Raw genomic sequence first — 23,925 nt, 5'->3', positions numbered from 1 at the left:
AGTTTTTGTTATGTAGATATTTATTGTTGTAATAATATGTTACTTTAATTCCTTTTTTTGGTTGTTTTACCCTTTAAGTACATATACATGTAATTCAATCAGTAATTAACATGAGTAAAAATAACTCTGAAGTCACATAATGTCCTAACACATTCCTCCTTTTCTAAAAAATTAACTATTTTAATCAATAATGTCTAACCACTGTCCTTTCAAAATATACAAATGTACGTACAGTACCTGTATTTATGGATTCCGTTGTTTCTTTGTCAATTTTTACTCATATTTAGATAATGTAATAGATTCAAACATCAATTTATACTTTTATTTTTATTGTCTTTTATTTAAAACAAATCTTACGTCATTTTACTTAACGAAACAGCAATCAGATCAGTCACCGGTCATCAGTCATCGATATGTCAGCAATCAATCAGTCAACGGTCATCAATAGGTCTAATTGTTTCGTGGATCGGTTCAATGACTGTACTTTTGTATTACATTTGTTTTATTTTTTAACAAAAACAATATCTAGATTTGATATTTTGAAATTTGGGAAAATTCAATATGGTAGTATGTTGGATTCGTACCAGTGGAAATTTTTAAATTTACATAAACCGATCATCCATCATTTTACACAACGAAACTGCAGTTAGATCGGTTGCTGGTCATTGGTTATCAATCAGTCATCGATTATGCAGTCAGCAGTCATCTATCCATCAAATAATTGCGCGGATCCCGTTCAGGGGCTGTATAATGTAACAGTGATCAATATGAGTAGAAATACTTGCTAGATTTCACTTAGCTATAGTTAAAATTATTTCCACAAGTTTGCTAAAATTTGCTAGTGGAATTCTGTATGTTCTATACTCGTAGGAAAAGTCCAGAAATAACCCAAGAAATTTTCAATACTTGCTAAATTCAGCAATCATGAAATTTCAATCCCTGCATAAATCATATGCCATAACTCTTGAACATTAAGGATCTATAGCCTTTGTGATCTTATGAATAACTAACATATTGCTGCTTGGGCAATAAACCCCAACAATCAATCAAAGGTGCTTCAGCTCTAAGGAGGTTGACATTTAGTAAATCCTGTCTAATCTGGTCCCTGAATGAACTGATAAAGCCAAAACCTGTTTAAAATTACCCCTGAATAAACCAATTAAGTGAAAACCTGTTTAAAACAGACACTTACGAAGTGCCTTCATATCATTTTGAATTGATATTGAACATTTGTAAATCAAACAGGTGTCTGGACAAAATGGGGTTGATTTAGACAGTTTCACTTTACTATATGTGTATAGACATGTATGTGTACATAATACACTAACACTGGAATCTTGTTGACTCTCAGCTCCTTAAGTAGCAGGGGTTTCATTATTTTTTTTGCATTGCAGGTACCTTTGGTATTTTGTTTAATGAAAATGTATGAAATTTTAAAATTCTGGAAATACCTTTCAGTAGTTTAGACGGGTAAAAGTACCTGGTACCGCCTCTTAATGAAAGGCCTGAAGTGGGTCAGTTATCATGTTCATACATTTTGTATATAATCAGGATTATAGAATTAAACATATATAAAGCATAAAGAAATCATGCAAACAAAAACATATATCAGAGTGGGAAACACTGTAATAGATCAGTACCATTACCATTGAAAAAGTCCAAGTATTATCTGTATCAAGTCAAGTTATTGTCTGAGTGAGGGTGTTTTTACCTCCTCTACTACCCTTCCGAACACTGCAGAACACTGCACAGAAAGCTTAGTATGATGTATTGTGTTATCTTTCTTGAGTAAAGAAAGAGACACACTGTAACTGATTATAATCATCCCTGATGTGGTGTTGTACCACTTTTAAAATAGTATTGAACTGATAACTTCTGAGTCTTTGAAGACATTTTTATAAATTTTGTGGAAACCGAAGATTGACTACCATATAAAAATTGCCGGTCGTTTGGTGTAACTTTTTCATAGTATGTCTCTTTCTGTACTATATAAAAGGTTACTTTAAGAAGTAAATGCATTGATGACAAAATTAGGAAATAGGCATTTCACATGTAAGAAAACCATGTAACTTCAATACATGTAGCTATTGTAGGTATATTTATCTGGAGGGTATCTTGTACATGCATTTTGATGTCTGAGACTAGTTGTAATTTCATATATTATACAATGTATATGTCATTGAAAGTATTCACAAATGTATACATAAAAATATATCTAATCATTTTCCAAGTTATAAATTTCATGGGGTAGTAATATAGATTCACTTTTGGTATTTTGTGGTTTTTAAAAGGATAATGTGAAAGTACATCATTTCGTGGATACCAAAAATTTCATGGATAAGGAAGAAACACAAGTATGTGGATTGTTGAATTCATGGTTGTAATGTTTTCAGTATACACATTAATGGGAATCTCGTATTTGTTGGGAACCAACTTTCGTGGTTTGGTCTACCTATGAAAACCACGAAAATCAGTATCCCACAAACTATAATACTTTCACAGTAATTTTAATTGTGTTCCATATTAAGTTCTTGGTACACATTTGGCCTATACATGTACATACATACATACATAAGCAATTGCTTGTACTTCATAGATTATCAAAGCAGCCAAAGGGATGATTGACCCAATCTCATTGATTTTGTTGTTTTTACACATAAATTACAATAAAAGTTGCAATTGTATAATGGTATCACACTGTCTAAGTTGTTGTAGTTTACTATCGATATTTAATGAATGGCCAGGTATTTTTTTGTTGTCACCACATGTACCATATTTTCTTGTACTATTAGACAATATTTTTCACCAAGATACCAGCCTTGATTTGTCATCTACTTCGACTTATGTTAGGACTTTTCAAGGAAAAATCTACAATGCATTTCATGTCTTTTTTTTATGCTTCACAGATATACGAAATTGTTAATTTGATAAACATAATAAATATCTAATTTAAATATGTATTATACACAAAATCAAGTCAACTATTTACTGGTTTGACATAAATTTGTTAATGACTTTTGGCTTTGTAGACCTTTTTCTGTACCTGTGTTTTAGAGCCAGCTGCAGCCAGGTGGTGTGGGAGTTTCCTATTCATTCTTTGAAGACCCATGGGTGGCCTTGAACTGACATTTTTTGTTGTCTCTAACATATTCACCATATCTATTTTCCTTGCATATTTTCAGAGGATGCTTACCCTACTGGTGCACCTGGTCCATGCTCCCAGTTTTTAGTAGAGTCCAAGTAGCTCATTTGCTTTTGTTACTTTGTATACTTTGTATGTATGATTTTAATTACTTTATGTTCTTTGTTATGTATGTCTGTTTTCTATGTCTGGTCTTTGTCCCTGGATTACATTCTTTTGATTACCGCTATAACCTTGGTTCCCTTGATTACTCTTGAACATTTTCCCTTCAGAGCAATGGCCCTTGTGTTTTTTTTTTCTTTTTCGAATTCAACTTCAGAAGGTTTAATATTGTACTTTCAAAAGAGAAACTTGCCAATGACCAGTAAAAATGACTGGTTGAGTTGTTGTCTCTTTGATGTATGTACCATACATTCTTATTATATTAACCCAACTGTTTTGGATGTATCATTTGTATTATTGCATGTTATCTGATTTTTGACATTTCATTATTAAATTTTCAGATCTGCATGTATGATCTAATGAAGAACTGGTCAACAGCTGGAGACATTCATCTTTTGGCTACCAGCTTATTGAATAGGAGAAATCCTATGAGAGAAAGGATCTAGTAATTCTCAGAAGGTGGAGATAAGATAGGCTTCGAATACATTCATAAACTGATGAATTATTTTCTGACTTTGAGAGGAGAAGGAATTTGGGTTATTTAAAGAAAAATCTTTCTTGAATCAAAACTGGAAAGGGAGAAAGAAGACCAAATTCCTTATATCTGGAAAAGTTGATTTTGTCAGTGATATTCAGAACTTTTTAGAAAGGAAGGCTTTGTTGATCAAATTCATTTGGCTTCTTAATCTCAGAACTTAACAAGACAAGCATAGGCTTCAATGTCATTGGACTCTGAAGAGAAATATAATTTCTTAATTCAGAAAGTTAAGATTTGAGTCCAATTTTCCTGTACAAACAATAAACTGCATTCAAAAAGGAAAAAACAATTGGAATATTTGTTTACTGTTGAAAGATCAACTGAATAGCAGAAGGAAAAAATATATTCTCAAACTTGGAGATTGGTTAGGCTTCGACAGAAATAATTCAAGATCAGAAATCTTGAGGAAATAACATTATATTCAGAGGTAAAGAGAACAATGGAGTGTCTACAACTATTGTCACTGTCTGAAATAGACTGTATACTCAAACTTGGAGATTGGTTAGGCTTCGATAGAAGTCATACAGACAAAATATAGAAGAAATTGTCCTGAAATAGTAGAGAAAATCATTGGAAAACAACTAGTTCTGGATAAAAATACTAAACCATTGGTTTGCAATGTATAAAATTGTACTTTTCAAAGTGGAAATGACCAATTACTGGTAAAAATGACTTTAACCCTACTTTATTGGATGTATCATTTGTATTATGTGAATGTTATCCTTTTTTTTGACATTTCATTGTTATATTTTCAGATGTGCATATATGTTCAAAAGAAGAACTTGTCTACAGCAGGAACATTGATCTTTTGGCTACCCAACTTATTGAATTTGGTGAAATTCTATGGATGAAAGGATCTAGTAATTCTCAGATGGTGGAGATAGATATAAGGTAAGGTACATTCATTAACAGATGAATCATTTTTAAACCGAGAGGAGAAGGAATTTGTGTTATTTAAAGAAAAATCTTCCTTGAATCAAAAATAAGAAATGGAGAAAGAAGACCAAATTTCTTATATCTGGTAAAGTTGATTTTGTCAGTGATATTCAGAACTTTTTAGAAAGGAAGGCTTCGTTGTGATCAAATTCATTTGGCTTCTTAATCTCAGAACTTAACAAGACAAGCATAGGCTTCAATGTCATTGGACTCTGAAGAGTAGTGTAATTTCTTCATTCAGAAAGTTATGATTTGAGTCCAATTTTCCTATACAAACAATAAACTGCATTCAAAAAGGAAAAAAAAAATGGAATATTTATTGTTACAGTTGAAAGAACAAATGAATAACAGAAAGAAAAAATATATCCTTAAACTTAGACTGTATACTTAAACTTGGAGATTGGTTAGACTTTGATAGTAATCATACAGACAAAATGTAGAAGAAAATTGTCCTGAAATAGGGGAGAAAATCATTGGAAAACAACTACCCGGTAGCTTTGGATAAAAAGACTAAACCATTGCAACTTAGCAATAAATATCTCAGGATAATGAAAAGGAAGGCTTTGGAGATAAAGCAAACCTTCAAAAAGTAAAATAAAGTTTCCAGACACGAAAGGGGATACTGTATATTCAAACCAAAAGTCTCAGAACATAAAGACAGTCATTCTATGATAAAAAATGTCATCTCGACCAAGAAGACGTGGTAGAGGAAGGGCGAGAAATGTCAGTGGAGTAGAACAAGTTAGAAGACCAGGAGAAACTGAGGAACTGAAGGTATTTCGAAAATCAAATAAAATTAAATATCAGGCCCCAGCACTACTAAACTTGAAAAATTACTGTAATCTGAGAAATTATTAACTGTTTGTGACATCACATTTTTCATAGACTTTGATTGGGTTGACCATGGAAGTTAAGGAGGTAGACCAAGGATAAGGGACATAACTCTTGAAATCAGTGATATGTTTGTTTCACATTTAATTTCACCAAAGCCTATCAAGCTTTCATTTGAAACAGTCCAAGTTACTTTCATGCTTATATGAGATTGATGTGAAATGCTGAATACAAGTGTTCCAATGATTTGTAAGAGTTGTGTCCCTCACTGCAGGTCTATGTCATTACGAATATTTTCTAATTAGTAATTATAAGTCCTGTGGCACTGGGGCGAGAAAAAAAACTAATCTTACCTCAATTTACCTCTTTTATATAATGAAGGGAAAGGAAGTCTTAGGTTGTGGAAGAGCTAGATTTCATGATGCTGCAGACCAGAGGGGACAAGTCAGGAGGCCAGGAGATGTAGACCAAGCTGCTTCACAACTGCAGCAGATGACTCTTAGACAGGAAGAGTCATCATGCAGTGAAGAGAAACAAAAGGCACATTACCAAGACCAGGGAGCTAGACCAAAGCAATACACAGTGTCACTCAATAGTAACCATAGAAACACCAGAACACAGGGTCATGACCAAGGAAGTCAACTATCCAGGCATGCTGCTAATAGTGGACATCCATCTAGAATGAATTGGCAACACGGGGGTAGCACTCCTTATAAAGGGAATGGAGATTATAACCAAGGTCATAGTCAAAATTGTAGTGAAATAATTTATAATCGCCAAGTTCAAACTCAAGGTTAGTAAAACAACTGTTCAAGTAGAATCTAATTCAGATTAAATGTACTTTGTCATACTCCCCACCCCTTCGAATTATATAACAAAATTAAGGCTAAATTAAGGGGGCAATGGATTTGATGAAAAGGTAAGAGTAAAATCCCCCCTTAGAAAATCAAATGTGTTGCTGCTTAATTTGGAGGTAGTTTCAGGGTTTAAAGTTCCAACATTAGAAAATGACCAAACATATGGTTCATCACTTAATTCTTAAACTTATCAAGGAGGTAGTTTCAGGGTTTAAAGTTTGAACATTAGAAAATGACCAAACATATGGTTCATCACTTAATTCTTAAACTTATCAAGGAGGTAGTTTCAGGGTTTAAAGTTGGAACATTAGAAAATGACCAAACATATGGTTCATCACTTAATTCTTAAACTTATCGAGGAGGTAGTTTCAGGGTTTAAAGTTCGAACATTAGAAAATGACCAAACATATGGTTCATCACTTAATTCTTAAACTTATCAAAACACTCTATTTTTCTGACAAGGGAGTAGACAATGATATACACATTGTATTTGAAATTTGTTTGTCTGCCCTAAGGGAAAATTCTTGTTCTACTAGAAAAAAATTAAAGCATGCAAAGAACTGGAAGAATTCTTATTATATCAACTTAATATTTTCCAGGTGAAAATTACTACCGACCAGTTAGAGTGATCGTGAATGCCTTCCCAGTAAACAGTATAGAAAATGAGTGTATTTGGTATGAGTACCATGTAGATTATAACCCTCCAGTAGACAACAAGGGGGCAAGACTTGCCATGATTGCCGACCATGCTGGTCTACTTGGTGATACCCGGGCTTTTGATGGGATGAAGTTGATCATACCAAGAAGGCTTTATGAAAATGTAGGAGTACATGTATTCTGTGAAGGTCAACTTAAGGCAACATGTAAATAATTTCTTGGATTTTAGAGGCCTTTTTTAATTCTTGTATGGGAATTTCTTCACCAAATTGCTGAGTTGTTTAGCTTTACAAATTCTCCATAGTTTCTACAAATTTTGACTGCAAATTAGGCTCTACAGAATGTTAATCTCCATAGTACATATGTTGACATCACATAAACTACAGGTTTTTATGCATTCATTTTCATAAATATGGATGTCATTAAGTGTCAGTCCCTGTAAGAATCAGGCAGTGGTTGAGACATGGTATGAAAAAACCCACTGTGTAATTATACTTTTTGCACTATTTGAATCAAGAAAAAAAGTTCTTTTTTTTAAAAAGAAAACTTTTTTTCAGTTAAAATTTCATTGACATGCACAGAAAATGAAAATTTCAAGAGCATATAACATTCTATTGAAAATTTTCTGAACATATTCAGAGGTGCAGAGATCAAAAAGTGGTATTTTCAAATAGAAAAATCATCCTTCGGATGGAAAAGTATTGTCAGATCTGTGGTTTTGACATGCATATTTCTGATTTTTCCAATTTAGCCTGATTCCTACGGAGACTTGCACTAAAGTAGTTTAAAGATCTGCAATTACCAATTCAATAGTAAATCATTATTAACCCTGCTAAAAAGAAATTGCCAGAACTCCAAGAAATGAATTTTAAATTGCATAATTTTTTTTGTATAAATTATAAGTTATTCTTTTTAGATAGCAGTGATTTATCGAATGTTCCCAGTGTAAAAAACTTTTAAATTCACAGTGAGAAATAAATTCTGTAATTTATTTTTCAGACTTTCTCCCACCAAAACGTCACAACAGGAATATTAATCCACCATTCACGATAATTTAAATTTATGCAGAAAACATAGCAAAAATTTATGGAGAAAAAGCTATGTTATGAATTGGATGTTCAATTGGTTATTGTGAAAAATCAAATTATAATTAGTTGTTCCAAGAACACTTGAAGATTGAACCCGTGTGCGTAACAAGTTCTATGATGTTTTGATTATTCACTCTTTTCAATTTATTATTCCATTGAAACAATTGTTTTTTCTAAGAAATTCTAGATATATGATTCAGTGGTATTACATTATTTAATACCATAGTATTCAGTGTCGTTTAAACCAATTTAGCAGCTTAGGCATGCTATTTTTCTTTATTTTCTGAATAAATAATTTTCAATCTTTTCTTCTATTAGTTGTAGATATTGAACAAAATTTAAGTGTAAGTTGATTGAACTAGTTTTATATGAGTGAAGTTCTTCTTGCTAGAATTTAAGTAGAATATTAGTAATGCTTGGCCTCATTCATTTATGTCTTATTTAACAGGTGACAGAATTTTACAGTATTATGAGAACAGACGGCTCTCAGATCAGACTGACAATAACATTTGTCAAGGAGCTGGCATCCAGCAGTCCAGAGAGTATACACATGTTTAATATTATTCTGAAAAAGTAAGTTTATCAACTCATACCTTGATTATATCTTGATGACCCTTAAATACGCTGTTTTAGACCATCTTGTTAAGCAAATGAACTAATCAGACACTTAAGTATATCTGTCTCACTCGGTGGTCATACTTTTGTAAGCGCTAACCCAAAGAAACTACTGTAACAAATTTCATGAAACTTTATAGGTAGTTAGGACTTGATATTTAGTTGGTATATTACCAGGAATTTATGATCCACTGAATTTTGTGGGAGTTATTTCCATTTGAACTTTGGCTTGGGAGACATACATGTACATTTTTGAAGGCAAAAAACAAACTTTAATTTTAGATTAGAGGTTTTGAACTTAGAACTTGATGATGTTGAATTATTTTCCTTTTTGGATGTCAGAAGTATGGTTTGGAGAACTTATCTTGATTACAAAATGCTTGGTTAATCATGATTGCAAGATTGCATCATGATTGATCGTGGTTATGAGATGTGTGATTATAATCACGAAAATAAGTTCTATGATTATCATGATTTTAGGACATGTGAATAATCATGATGATAATCCCTACATTTGTAAATATGCATCTCATTATGATTATGAGATTCTTGGTTAATTTTGAAGATTGGGCAGTGCTTTTTGTTATAACATGTGTTTTTAACCTTGTTATTTAATTACAGGGTTCAGAGAATGTTAGGGAACAGTCTGATTGGAAGGAATTACTATGATCAAAGCTTGGCTACTGAAAGAGATCATGGGTAAGACGGTGTGGTGACCTGTAGAAGTTATATTGTTCTTGGCTTTTGGTGGGTGACTGTCTCATTGGCAATCATTCCACATCTCCAAATTTTATATCAGAAAGAGTGTAATAATCTAGTTTCAATAAAATGACAAATGTTAGTGTTAAAAATGTGTTTCAGACATTGTGATACTAACCATGGTAAAACAGCCAATTTATCACTTCTCTTTTACTGTTTCTTTATTTTACACTTTAAAAAACTTTTTGGAAATAATTCTATTTCCTTATTCCTTTATATTTTAGTATTACCATAATACCAGGGTTTTCTGCAGCTATTCAAGAGTTCCAGGCTGGGAACCTTCTGGTAATTGATATGGCACACAAGTTACTGCAGACAGACAATGTCCTGGACCAAATGTACAGTATATCCACAAGATATTCTGAGGCTAATCAGGACTCTACCAGATTTTATCATGAATGTAAAACAACATTTGTTGGAGCGATAGTTCTCACCAAGTAAGTTAGTTATGAGGTAGGGACTTATGTAGTACAAGTTGGCTGTAAATAGATGGGAAACTTTCATAACAGAATTCCCAGCTTCTATTAGAGGGAATTATTAGAAGTTTGGTATATTGTTTTTGCATGATGATTTGTACCACGTTTCCTGCTTATCTACTTCCTGTTTACTGTGAAAGTACTATTGTTCGTGATGTACCAATTTTTGTGTTTTCGTGGGTAGGCCAAACCATGAAATTTGGTACTCAATAAAAAAGAGAATCCCATGGATGTGTTTACTGAAAACCTAAAACCCACAAAATCAAAAATCCATGAACGTGTGTTTCTGCCCTAATCCATGAAAATTGGTATCCATGAATTAAAGTTCTTTCACAGTATCATAAATGGTTTTGGGGATGTATTTCTAGCATGATATAGCGTACAACATCTTGTTAATTTGACATTTTTGTCTCATTATGTAGGCAACCAGGCTAAATAAAAAGGTATGGTTATGTTGACTATAACATTAAATGTGAAGAATTTTGATATTTAATAAAAACTTTTACACAATTGATTTTCTATTGAAAATTTAATATCCCCTAAGGATGCTTATTCATTCAAGGATAAAAATGGTACATGATTTAAGTTTTAGAAAAAATTAGGCAAGACCATTTTCTTCACTACGGAAGGGGGCCTGGTTTTTTTTTTCACACAAGTGCAAAAATAATATTTTAGCAAAATTTGGCCTTAAGGCCATGTGAGCTATTGTCATCACTTTGTGTCCGTCTCCATCTGTCATTGTCATCCATCGATGTCTGCTATTGTCTATCGTTATTAGCTTTTCAAACATTTTATTCTCTGAAACTGCTTTACCAGTTGGAATGAAGCTTGGCATGGTTGTTCCTTGGGATATTCTGCACAAACTGATCATTTAAAATTTTTGAAACTACCAAAAACAAGGCTGCAGTTACTATAAATAGAACAATTAGGGGTGAAAATACAGTTTTTTGCAAATTACTGAAAAATTGTTGAATTTAGCAGCAAAGTTCAGACTGGATAATATTGTTTACCATCAGAAGACAGACTTATGCCAGAAATTTTCAAAATGATTTGTTGCCTGATGTAGGACTTATGGCCCTTGACACAGATTTTTTTGTAGTCTTTCATGTTTACAACTTTGAAAATCTTCTTCTCTGAAAACATCTGATAAAATTAAATGAAAATTTGCAGGGTATCCTGCACAAACAGGTTGTTTAAAATATTTCTTCGATTGAAAAACATGGATGTTGTTACAAAAATAGAACATTTGGATAAAATACACTTTTTTGCAAATTACTCAAAAACCATTGAATTTAGCAAAGTTCTGACTGTATAATATTGTTAACCATCAAAAGACAGACCTATGCTGAAATTTTCAAAATGATTTGTTGCCTGATGTAGGAGTTATGTCCCTTGAAACAGATTTTTTTGTAGTTTATCATGAACTTTGAAAATCTTCTTCTCTGAAACCATCAAATTTCAATGAAAGTTGGTATAATTGTTTTTTAGGAAATTCTGCACAAACTGATTGTTTAAAATTTTTCATCTATTGAAAAATATGTTTGTTGTTACTAAAAAATAGAACATAAAGGTCAAAATGTTTTTTTTCTTTTGCAAGTTGTTCTCAACTGTAGAAGAATAATGAATATGAAAGCCAGCTGCTAATAAGATAAATATGATATTCTTAGTTGACTGGCAGTATTGATATTTTTTTTTAAGGCAGCCATTTACAAAATGACCGCTATTTCGCAGCCATTTTCACCAGTCGCTTGGATTACAATGATTTTGGTTTCTCTAGGAAACATGATATTCAGAGTTGAATGGTGATGACAAATATTTATTTTTGGTGGCCATTTTTCCTTTGGTTTTTATACCTAGTTTGACTAACGTTACTATATAGTATGGATTCCTGTGTTGAATGGTGATGATGAAAATGTGTATTGCCATGATTTATTTTTATTTTTGTTCATACTGGTAGTCTGCAAATGTATAGAGGGCTGATTCCCCCTACCTGATCCTGATGGGATAACAGAGCGTAGGAGTTTCCCTGCCCAAATTTTTTGCAGAGGTTCTAAAAAAGGCATTTTCAACATTATCCATTACCTTAGGTACTCATTTAAATTTTCAGCATTCATCAGTATGCTCTTTTTCAGCAATTTTTGTATCAAACATGGTAACTAACAAAGCATGATTTGAAAATCTTCATTGTTAAGTAGTTGGGGAAATATTTAATCATATTTTTTTTCTATCCATAGCTGAGTAAAAATTTTTGCATGCTCAAATTTGAAATAATTTTCTTTTTTTCAAAATTATCCATTAGGCCCCCCTCAGTATAAAATTAGTGGATGCCTCATGATGGATAAAAGAAGCTTTTACATGTACATTCCACAAGGAGAGATTTGTTTACAAGTATATTATAAGTGTATGCAAATTCATAAAGGAAATTAAAAGCAACATTTTTGTACAAGTAAAAATAGACAAAACCTTCTAAAAATAACTTCTAGATGAGAATTTTCAATTATTTTTATTTGGTTATTTACAGGTACAACAATAAAACCTATCTGGTAGGGGACATTGCCTGGGAGGAACACCCAACAGATGAATTTACGCTGGCAAATAACCAGACAACAACATTTCTACAATACTACCTTCATCACTATGGTGTAAATCCGAATGATGTCGACATTGGACAGTCATTGTTGGTTGTACGACCTACAAGTAGAGATCGCCGTGCAGGTAGGACTGAAGACATCAAGCTACTACCCCAGCTGTGTTATGTTACTGGTATGCCACCTAGGGCTAACGAGGATAAAAGGCTCAAATCCAACATTCAGAGTATGACAAGAGTTGCTCCGAAGCAACGTGTGGTAGAGCTTACCAAGTTCGTCAGAAAGTTGACAGAGTAAGTTTGAAGATCTTGCAGGTTAATAAATGCCTAAAATCACCAGGGAGAAATTATGTTCTAATATGATGTGTTTTAAAGGTCTTTTTTCCACAGCCAAACTTTGATAAACTCATTATCGACATCTCCTTTCCAATATCATAGATTACTCACTATTGCTCTGTGTAAAATTATTTGACCTAAACGGCTAGCCCACAGCCAGTAAAACAATGATAAAATAGAGTTTCCACAATTTATTTTTTAAATAATTCATTGCTTACAATTTGTGTGACCCTTGAGTATGGTATCTGTGTCAAATTTGAAATATGCTGAGATTATGATCACTGTGTTTTGAAATCTCTTGGTATAAAGACCAATGTTCCACCCATTGTGGAACTCAGTGTGACCTTCAATAAATGTTCAATTTAGAAAGTTTATTTAATCATTTTCAGATAAGTGAAATCAAAACTCCCCATATTTTGATATATATGATGTTATTGTTATGACTTTCAGGAATTCTGCTGTTAAGAACTATCTTGAGTCCTGGAACATGGCTGTACCACCAAGTTTACTGCAAGTTCTGGGAAAACAACTTAACTCTGTAGTCATATCACAGCATAATGTAAATGTAAGATTATAAATCTAACAGTTATCAAATTCAAGTTGACCACTATGTTATTGTGTAAACAAAAACTGTGTCAAGGCTGGCAAAGTACTCTACTAAAATGATATTTTAATGGGCTTAATTTTACTTGACAAATTCAGTTGAAACAGAAATATTATAAAACTATTGCAGCTTTGTCTGCCATGCTGTAACACCATGAAGCACAGTCTTCTAGTGATTTGTACAACTTTATGTATACATGTACTTCTATCATAGGTCAAAGGTCAAGGTTAATGCATGATTTTGAAATTTTGGCTTAATTTCCTCATATGTCAGGGGTTATCAAGCTATAGGTTCCTCTTTTTGAGATTATGTTTTCTGTATAACAGATTTTGAAGAAAATAGAAGGTCAAAAGTTTTTTGTATGTCTTTAAATGACCTTGCTTTATTAATGACTACAAAGCATTCTGACACGAATTTTAAGGTAAATGGGACTTGTTAACAACAGGCATGTTGTGCATGCTGTCTTCCATTTAGCAGTACATTTTTTTTAGAATAATTTTAACTATTTCATTTGTGTGTGTAGAGATTTTAGGAAGATTTTTCAGTTAAAAGTATCCTTCCATTTGAAAAAAAGTTTTTAAAATCTAGAAACTGTCCATGATGTTGCTGTCATTTCATTTTTATTTAGGATCATGAGTAGGGTTAGAATTAAGCTAACATTACCATTGATAGACATAATCTTGCAATGGTCTTTTTTCAAGCAGCTTTAAGTTCGTCATCATCTGTCATAGCAAGTTATTATTTTTTTATAAGACATTCAGGACCAATTCATTTTTGCATTTCAGATTATACTACAAAAATAACTTAACTAAAATTGCTGCAAATATTTCCCAACTTATAGTGTTTGAAAAAAATACTCCTAGTCATAATGTGAACATGTATTAAGGAGGTAGACCTAGGGTAAGGGACATAACTCTTGTAAATCATAAGAACGTTTGTATTCTGCTTATTGTATCAATCTCATGTAAGCATCAAAGTAACAAGGATTGATTTCATTCTGTTTCACATGAAAGCTTGACAGACTTTGATGAAATTGAATATGATACAAACATATCACTGATTTCAAGAGTGATGCTCCTTACCCTAGGTCTACTTCCTTAAGTAGCTGTCTTTGTAAGAATCATGCAAATTTTGTAAAATGTGATTCACCTAAAAAAGTGCTACATTTTTTTGTTGTTGTTATTAAGTTGCTTTATAGGTCTACATGTTGAAATGTATAATTATTCATTCTAATTTGTCTGCTCTTATGAGATAATCCACATGGAATAGTTTCTGTTGTATTTTAGTGTCATTTACAGAGTTATATAGCTTTATTTTGAATTCTACTGTACATTCTGTATAATTTTTATCTCCTATGAACAAGAGTTGTTTGAAAAACCACATGCTACTTTCTGTTTTGTTTACTATTACATTTTAAATGAAATATCAAAATAAAAATATGTAGGCTTTCCAACCATAAATCACATTGTGCATAATTCTTATGTGAAGTTCTACTTAAGTGAAGCATATTTGTTTTGTATTTTTTAGTTGCAGTTTAAGCAGGCTAACCTAGACTGGACAAGAGACATGAGATGTAACCCTCTGACAACCTCAGTTGACAAACTGGGTCATTATATTTCCCAGGTCAAATGTCGGCACTGTCAACAGATTCATAGAAGTACTTATGAGAGTTGGAGCACCTGTGGGCATCACATGTGCACCTTCTGCAAGGTATGTTGTATTCCCACTTAGTTTCTTTTGTCTCCTTAATTGAATGTCTCTCTTTTTTATCTGTTACTTCCTCAAGTTTATTGACAGCCTTAAAATATCTGTGAAGGAAAAAATTGTCAATAACTTGTGTTTGGTATACTTAAAATTCACATAATAAAATGTCAAACAATTTGGTTGGATTGTGAATGAGACAAATAAATAAAATTATATTTTGTAAAAAAAGACAAAATTAAAACAATACCTGTAAATTACATGAAATAACTCTTACTTTGCATTAGAAAACCATTTATTTATATTTCAGGTATGAATTACCAATGCCTAATATTGGTGCTTACGTGTCCTCACTACGGCAAGCCATTCAGCCTAATACACAGCTGGTACTGTGTGTTGTACCAACCAATAAAGCAGACACTTACAATGCCATTAAGAAGAACTGCTGTGTTGAACATCCAGGTAAGTAATTTAATTCAGAATCTTAACACAAGACTTGCAGCCTGCCGTGTCGTGTGAGGGTTTCCTTGTTGTTGGGTGACTTTGAACTGACATTTTTCATCCTGGTGGGGCTGTTGTCTCTTTGACATATTCACCATATTTATTCTAATTAAAATAATCTAACACCAATGCAAACTATAAGGTAGTGTTCAAGAACTACCATGTAGTGGGTAAAATTGGTTGGATGCTAATTTTGGCATATTTAAGTACTTGTTTTTGTAAGAATCTTGCAAAATCTGAAAAATGTGATACACCCAAAAAAAAAGGCTACATGTTTTTATTTTTGTAATGAAGTTGTTTTATGTGTATATACTATAAAATGGGTATTTAGTCATTCAAATTGTCCTGCTTTTAGATAATCAACATTGAAAATTCAATAGATTTTATTGTATTTGAGTGTCATTTACAGAGTTATCTCCCTTAATTTTGAAATCTGCAGTGCATCATATGTAATTTTTATCTCCTAAGAACATGGGTTATATGACAAACTTAATGTTTATTCCTGTTTACTATGGCAATTCAAACAAAGTATCAAAAATAAAAATAAGTAGGCTTTTAACCCATGAATCACATTTTGCATGATTCTTAGCTCGAGTGCTACTTAAGCAGTCTGTTTGAAAATGCCAAAATAAATTCTGCAAATTATTTAGACTGAGCTCAAGTATATAATGCACCACTTAGCCTTCCCCAAAATAAGAATCATTCAGATTTTCATATAGTTTTTAGCCTTTAAATCCCCAAATTTTACATCTGCCAAAAATATACGATATGGTAATTTATCTTACTGACAACAACTCAACCCTGGCCAAATGCATGTGGCTATTTATTTAAATGCAATGTTGAATGTTGATGTTTTCAACATTGAGAAGCTGCTTTACCTTATAAATGAAAGTATTAAATTCCCAAACAATATTTATTCCATCAGATACTTCATAAACACTTTGAAGAGAAAAAGGAAATGGCCAACTTTTGTTTACATTGCCATGTTGTTGTGTATCGAGAGCACATGGTTTTTGGCGGAAAAATCAGTTAAGAAATAGATAGTAAAATTCCACAAGTCTAAAAATAGTACCACTGGTGTGTTGAACAAATATGGACATAAGTCATGATATGAGGTTTCTGTCATGGATAAACTTCACTTTAACATAATATAAGAACTTACACAGTAGATCATTTTGGCAGATCCAAAAACTGATACAAGCCAATTAAACTGTGACTAACAACTATTTGGTAGATTGCAAGAGAGTGTAATACATGTACATTTCCAAGTTCAATGTGTTTTCAAAATGTATTATGACAACACCTTGTATATTGTTCATGTTTTCATTTCAGTACCGAGTCAAGTTGTTGTCAGCAGGACAATTGTAAAACAGGAAGGATTAAGTTCTGTCTGTACAAAGATAATGGTTCAACTGAATTGTAAACTGGGAGAAGAGTTATGGACAGCTCATATGCCTGTAAGTATTTATATTACTGTGAAAGTACTATTGTTAGTGGGGTACCAATTTTCGTGGTTTTTATGGTTAAGCCAAACTGTGAAATTTGGTCCCCAACGAAAAGGAGATCTCCATTGATGTGTGTTCTAATAACCTCAAAACCACGAATTCAAAAATCCATGAACTTGTGTTTCTTCCCTAATACACGAAAATTGATATCCATGAATTAAAGTGCTTTCTTAGTATGTGAACATGGTGAAAGTGTACCTCAGTTCTGTGCAATTATTATTGAAATTTGTCATGGGAGTTTCTCTCTAAATTCTATTTTACTGTGTTAAGATTGAAGTAATTAAATGTACCAGTTAAGCCCCCAGGTTAAATTATATGATGAAGCTGTTGAAACTTGAATTATTTACATCATTATATATATGTATGTGTATGTCATTTTAAATACCCTTTTCTCATGGATACTTTTTTTCATGACTTAGGATGTCAGTATAACTTCACAGCTATTTTTTTTCCATGCCTTTCACTCTCTGAAAGATGTTTCCTTGTTAAAACAGACTTATTTTCAGGGACTTATTTTCACATTGTTTTCCTGCTGGAGAAATCAATGGAAGTAAATTGCTTAAAAAAAGTAAACTTGTTTACAGCATTGGTGATAAGTCACCTCCTGCTTTCAGCATGAGCGTTCCAATATTTCATAAAAATTCTGCTGTCTCCCACTGATGTGCTTGCGTCAAAGTGGAAGATTTAGCTATTTTGAAAATTTCCTCCCATCTTTTTTTCTTATTTGAAAAATAGAATTAAGGTTAGATAAGGTCTGTTGTCAAACATAAAACATGTCATGAAAACAAATTTCATCAAATCTTCCACTTTAAGAAAATTTTGAGAGGGAGATCTTCTGCTTTAGAATTTTCTGAGGTTAAAACCTTTTGAATAGAATATCATGTGTTTTGTTATAAACATATTTAACATGTTTGAAACTTTTTCCAATTTAATTGAAGGATATTTCATCTCTGCTGATGGTGGTAGGGATTGATATATTCCATGACAAAGGAAAAGATCCTTCTGTAGCTGGGATTGTTTGTAGCATGAATAAGGAGTGTACTCGATTCTACTCAAGTACTTCTCGACAGATGAACAGACAGGAACTTGTGGATGGAATTTATGTAAAGTTCACAGGTGAGTGTCAGTGAAAGATTTTAGTGATAACAGATTTGAGACAGGCAAAACCTGAAATGCTCCCTAAAAAGGATAAGTTCTTATCAACAATTAGTTTTGGAGCAACTTAGACTAGTTAAATCATGGCCAACTTTTCATGTGTTCCTTAATACTATAATGATATTGCAGATGTTTGTTCACCCTCTCACATCAGCGACAAGAACCCCCGAAAATCAATGCAAAATTTAGTACCTCCCTTCAAAAAATATAAGATTTGTTGGAGGATTGCTATATTTTATGTGAAAAATACTAAAAAATAGATTTTTTAAATCAAAAATTTGTTTTTACGTAAAAATCTCTCGTATGAGACAGTTTCAATGGAGGAATTTCTCTCACATTTACTGCTTCAATGTTTAACAGGTATGTAAAGAGGTTGAGTTCTTACAAACTAGTTACCTGTTTACATATAAATGCATAATGGTTAATACTGTGAAACTGCTTATATTTGTGGGTATCAATTTTCATGGTTCAGGGGAAAAGCACAAGTTTGTGGATTCTTGAATTTATGGTTTTGATGATCCTGCCATATAATTTAAAGCTACATGTAATAATCTGTATAATTGGGAATCAAATTTCATGGTTTACCTTACCCACGAACAATTGAACTTTCGCAGTAGGACAGCATTTCTTTTCTGTTTAACATTTGGGTATTTATAATAACTTTGAAGTATTAGCCATTATATAATATTTTATTTTATTCTTCTTTGTTATATCTTATTTCATTGTTTTTATTGAACAGAGGCCCTCCACAAGTTTCATGAGGTTAATGGTCGTCTTCCTGGTATAGTAGTAGTGTACCGTGACGGAGTTGGAGATGGACAGCTCGATAGTGTCCGGGATTATGAAATTAAACAGATTGAAGAATGTGTTAAACATCTGTATGGAAAAGATAACATGTAAGTTTTGTTTTCTGATAATTTTTCTACAGTGAAACCTGTCAAAAAAAAAACCCAAACAGTTGGAGAATCCTAAACCCTGCCTAAACGAGACACTTTTTAAAGTCCTATAATATCAGTTTAAATCTGTTTAAAACTTTGGTTAACCAATCACCTTACTAAACCATACCTGTTTTAAAGTCTAAAAGGGATTCAGATTAGACAGGTTCACTTATTGGCAGGCCCATTGTTGACTGATTACTTGTATGGCAGGCCATTTGTTGACTTGATTACTTGTATGGCAGGCCCATTGTTGACTGATTACTTGTATGGCAGGCCATTTGTTGACTTGATTACTTGTATGGCAGGCCCATTGCTGACTGATTACTGGTATGGCAGGCCCATTGTTGATTGATTACTTGTTTGGCAGGCCCATTGTTGACTGATTACTTGTATGGCAGGCCCATTGTTGATTGATTACTTGTTTGACAGGCTCATTGTTGATTGATTACTTGTATGGCAGGCCAGTTGTTAACTGATTACTTGTATTACTTGTTGGAAATTGCAATAAGAATTTTAGTAACTGGTAACAAGTTAAGCAGCATAGTCTTAAATTCCAAATTCTCTACTTAGGTATATGGAAATGTATTATTTACAAAGCAATTTTTGTCTGATGACTCAGAGATATTTAACATTTAATTCCATTTGAACTATGGGTTTTATCTTTGTATTAAAGCTTGCTCACAGTATTTCTGGTGTTGTTATTATATTTTTGACATGAAAAGAGTCTGAGAACCAAGCAACAAATTTTATTTGACCTGATTAATTTATTTTGATTATCCAGATGTTGATTATTAGATTACTTTTCAGCTTTTGATTATATGATTACTTATAAGCTTTTTGTTATTTGATTACTTGACTCATAAACATTGTACATCATTGTTACTGCAAAAAGAAGGTAGTACACCTAGATACAAACATATAGTTCTTGGTTCTTGATTCCTCATACCTTGTAAAAAATAATTCCAAATCATCTTCGAAATATACAGAAGAAAAAGGTTTTCAAAATACTGGAATATTTTCTCAACAACATATTTGTACAGTGTGGTGGGCACGTTTTTTTCAACAAATGGTCCGCATTCCATTGGGAACAAATTGTGCTCCTCCACTTGCTGACCTATTCTTTCATTCTTAAAACGCTGACTTTATAGCTGATCTAATCCAATAGAATGAACATCGTTTAGCTAGAGACTGTAATCTCAGTTACCGCTTTATAGATGGCATATTATCGTTAAACAATCCTAGTTTCAGGGATTTGATGCATAGCATCTACCCTAAAGAACTTGAGATACTATAGACACTGTAAAGTCAGCCGAATATCTTGATCTACACTTAGAGATCGATGACAAAGGAAAATAACTGACACCCTTGATTACTCATTGATCAAATTATGCGATGATTTTTCATTCTTTATTGTCAATTTTCTTTTCATCTGTGGCAACATCCCTTCAGCACCTGCATATGGAGTTTTCATATCACAACTCGTATGTAACGCCAGAGCTTGCTGTAACTACACAGACTTTTTGTATCTCACTAGACTTCTTACAATTAGGCTTCGGGAACAGGGTTATGTTGCTACAAGATTGAAGTCATCACTTCAGAAGTTTTATGATCATCATCATGAATTGTGGATTGTAAGGGTGTATCCACCTGCACCTTGAAAACTGATTTGTTTGACGTGTCATAGTTTTCCTTTCCTCTTTCCTCTACCATTGACTTGACTTTTTATGAGCAACTTAGCAGTTGTTTTTAGAGAAACAGAGGATGCTTACCCTACCAGTGCGCCTGGTCCATGATCCCAGTTTTCAGTGGAGTCTAATTAGAACATTTACTTCCATGACTGGTCTTTGTCCCTGGATGATTTTTTGATTTCTAGTAAAATCTTGGTTCCCTTTATTACTCTTTTCAGGTTTTTATTATTACTTTACGACTTTTTTGATTATTTGATTACTTTTCAGGGTTTTTTTTATTATTTGAGTACTTTTCAGCTTTTGATTATATGATTACTCTTCAACTTTTTATTATTTTATTACTTTACAGACCCAAGATTGCTGTCATTATTGTTAAGAAGAGGATTAACCAAAGGATGTATACCCAGGATAGAGACTACTACTGTAACCCAGAGCCTGGAACTATAGTTGACTCTGGTATCACAAAAAAGTCATGGTAGGTAACCCCAGAACCTGGTTCTATAGCCAACTCTAGAATCGCTAAAAGAGCATTGTAGGTACCCCCAGAACCTGTAAGTATAGCCGACAATAGAATCAGTAGTAGGGCATGGTAGGTAACCCAAGAAGTTGAAACTGTAGCCGACTCTGGAATCACTTAAAGAGCATGGTACAATGATAGCAATCAGTATCAAAAGTAAGAAAAAAAATGTTTTTCATTCGTCACTTCATGTTTAAGGATATTTAATGAAATTTAAAACTGCATTATTTTTTATATTTCGTGGTTTCTATTTTCTGCTTTTCTAGTAAAGAAATATAATTAAGGGGCCATTTTGTTTTATTTTATTGGTATATTTTATCAATATGGCAACACAAATTGGTAATAAAGATGAGGGAGGGCCTGTAACCAAGAAATTAAATTTGAATGGCCTTGCTAACTTTCAAAATTATTGACTTTTTTTTTATTACAGGTCTGATTTTTTCCTTGTGTCACAGTCGGTAAGACAAGGAACTGTTAGCCCCACCCACTACAACTTGATCTACAACACAATCAATAATTGGGGTATGGACAAATTCCAGAAACTATCTTACAAACTTTGTCATCTCTACTACAACTGGCCGGTAAGTGAGCAGTTTTTAAATGGCATTTGTTTCACCCACTACTATACTCTTCATAAATGATCAAGCACATCTGCTCAATTTGGCCTGCAGATTTTGATTTTTTTTATTTAGCTTAATTTATGAAGTGTTTGAGTGTGTCTGTCAATGTAAACTTTAAAATTAATGATTTGAAAAAAAATCAGTCAAAAATTGTATAGAAATATTTGTTATAATCTTAAAAAAATCTAATAATAAATGTAATGCTGCATTGTATATTTCTTTTTATGAATTTTTTTCATTACAATCGCCAATTTGTTTCTCCACTTCCTGCCAAGCCTTTATGCCTTGAACTGAACACTTAATTTTTTTTTCAGGGGACAATTCGTGTACCAGCCCCATGTCAATATGCCCATAAGTTGGCTTACCTGGTTGGTGAGAATATCAAGACCAGTCCACACCCTGCCATTCAGGACAGACTCTTCTACCTTTAAAATGCCTGAATTAACCACGGAAATCATGGTTGGAACATTGTTCTTTATTCTTCAGTTTAATCATGGAAATCATGATTTGAACAATGATGTTTATTCCTTAGTATAATCATGAAAATAGATTTGAACAATGATGTCTGTTCCTTCATGATTTGAACAATGATTTTTATTCCTGGAATTTATCTAGCATTATTTTATTTCAATATTTCCTGTCTCCCATCATCTGAAGGAAAAAAAAATTAAATGACTTTTTGTGTATCATAACTTGAAGACATTCAAATGCAGTGAACTTATGATTCTTTGACAACTTGGAGTCTTAATTATGAACTGGTAAGCCGGTCATAGCATCTCTATGTTGTGAGAGGATGAAATGTTTTCATGAACCCATTATAGGGTTGGCAGTCTAAAAAAAAAATCATTATTGACTTTTAATAATGTTGTTTTAATGCCTGTATACCTGTACATATAATTATAACAGCTTTCAAAATTCTTATTGGACATGGAACTTTCCATTTATGATAGGTAATGATTTTCTTTAAGTTAACCTATTATAAGACACTTATGTGAAGTGCCTTTGTATTTTCAAATTAAAATATTATATTCAGTTTCACCAAAGCCTTTCAAGCTTTCCTTTGAAACAGAATGAAATCAGTCCAAGTTACATTGATGCTTACATGACATTGTTTTAAAATTGTGAATACAAGTCCCAATGATTTGTAAGAGTTGTGTCCCTTACCCTAGGTTTACATCCTTGATTGTTTTTTTAATTTTTAATTTTTTATTGTCTGTGTTAGTTTTAGAAGAAAATTTGCATTAGCTACACTGATGTAGGAATAAATGAATGAAACAAAAACTCTGGCTAAAGTCTAGGTATGTAGATGGATCTTCAAATCTGATCAACCACATTACAGCTTAACTAGCATTTTAATTCTACAGCAAACAGAGTTTGCTTATCATTCTTTTGGCTTTGCTTTTAGTAATTTTGTTGAAACAAATTGTAGGAAAATACTTGAAATTAAGGATATTGTAGACTCACAAATGGATATCCCCATTGTTTGTCACATATAAAACCCTTAAGTTGGATTATCTCCCCTAGCAGACTTGCATCATTTTGAATTTGGATTTTGTATTTTCAGGATTTTTTTTATTATGATATCTTGATATCATATTAATAAAATATTCTATTGTTTGAACTTAAAGATATTGTCATGTTTATTGTATGTATTTAAAATTATGAATTAAAAAAAAATGTAATTATCAAATAAAGTTTGGTATCATCTACTC

The 23,925-nt window shown here is 32.5% G+C and overlaps 1 pseudogene across 1 annotated transcript; it reads left to right on the top strand.

Annotated features, from left to right (window-relative positions):
• Window positions 1–606: 606 nt before the first annotated feature.
• Window positions 607–23,925, top strand: LOC148607224 (piwi-like protein 1; annotated as a pseudogene). The gene is made up of 18 exons (XR_015915343.1): window positions 607–4,504; window positions 4,598–4,733; window positions 5,107–5,552; window positions 5,991–6,402; window positions 7,066–7,286; window positions 8,660–8,784; window positions 9,448–9,525; window positions 9,810–10,022; window positions 12,583–12,942; window positions 13,435–13,549; window positions 15,116–15,298; window positions 15,600–15,751; window positions 17,123–17,247; window positions 18,234–18,411; window positions 19,190–19,346; window positions 21,426–21,551; window positions 22,024–22,174; window positions 22,528–23,925. The product of XR_015915343.1 is annotated as a piwi-like protein 1 (transcript).

The sequence above is a fragment of the Perna viridis genome, chromosome 9 (assembly GCF_037379345.1).
Source record: "Perna viridis isolate PV_CMFRI_1.1 ecotype Kerala chromosome 9, ASM3737934v1, whole genome shotgun sequence".
Taxonomy (NCBI): Eukaryota; Metazoa; Mollusca; class Bivalvia; order Mytilida; family Mytilidae; genus Perna; species Perna viridis.
The sequence above is the reverse complement of the archived record's forward strand: the minus strand, read 5'-3'. Positions and strand labels throughout refer to the sequence as shown.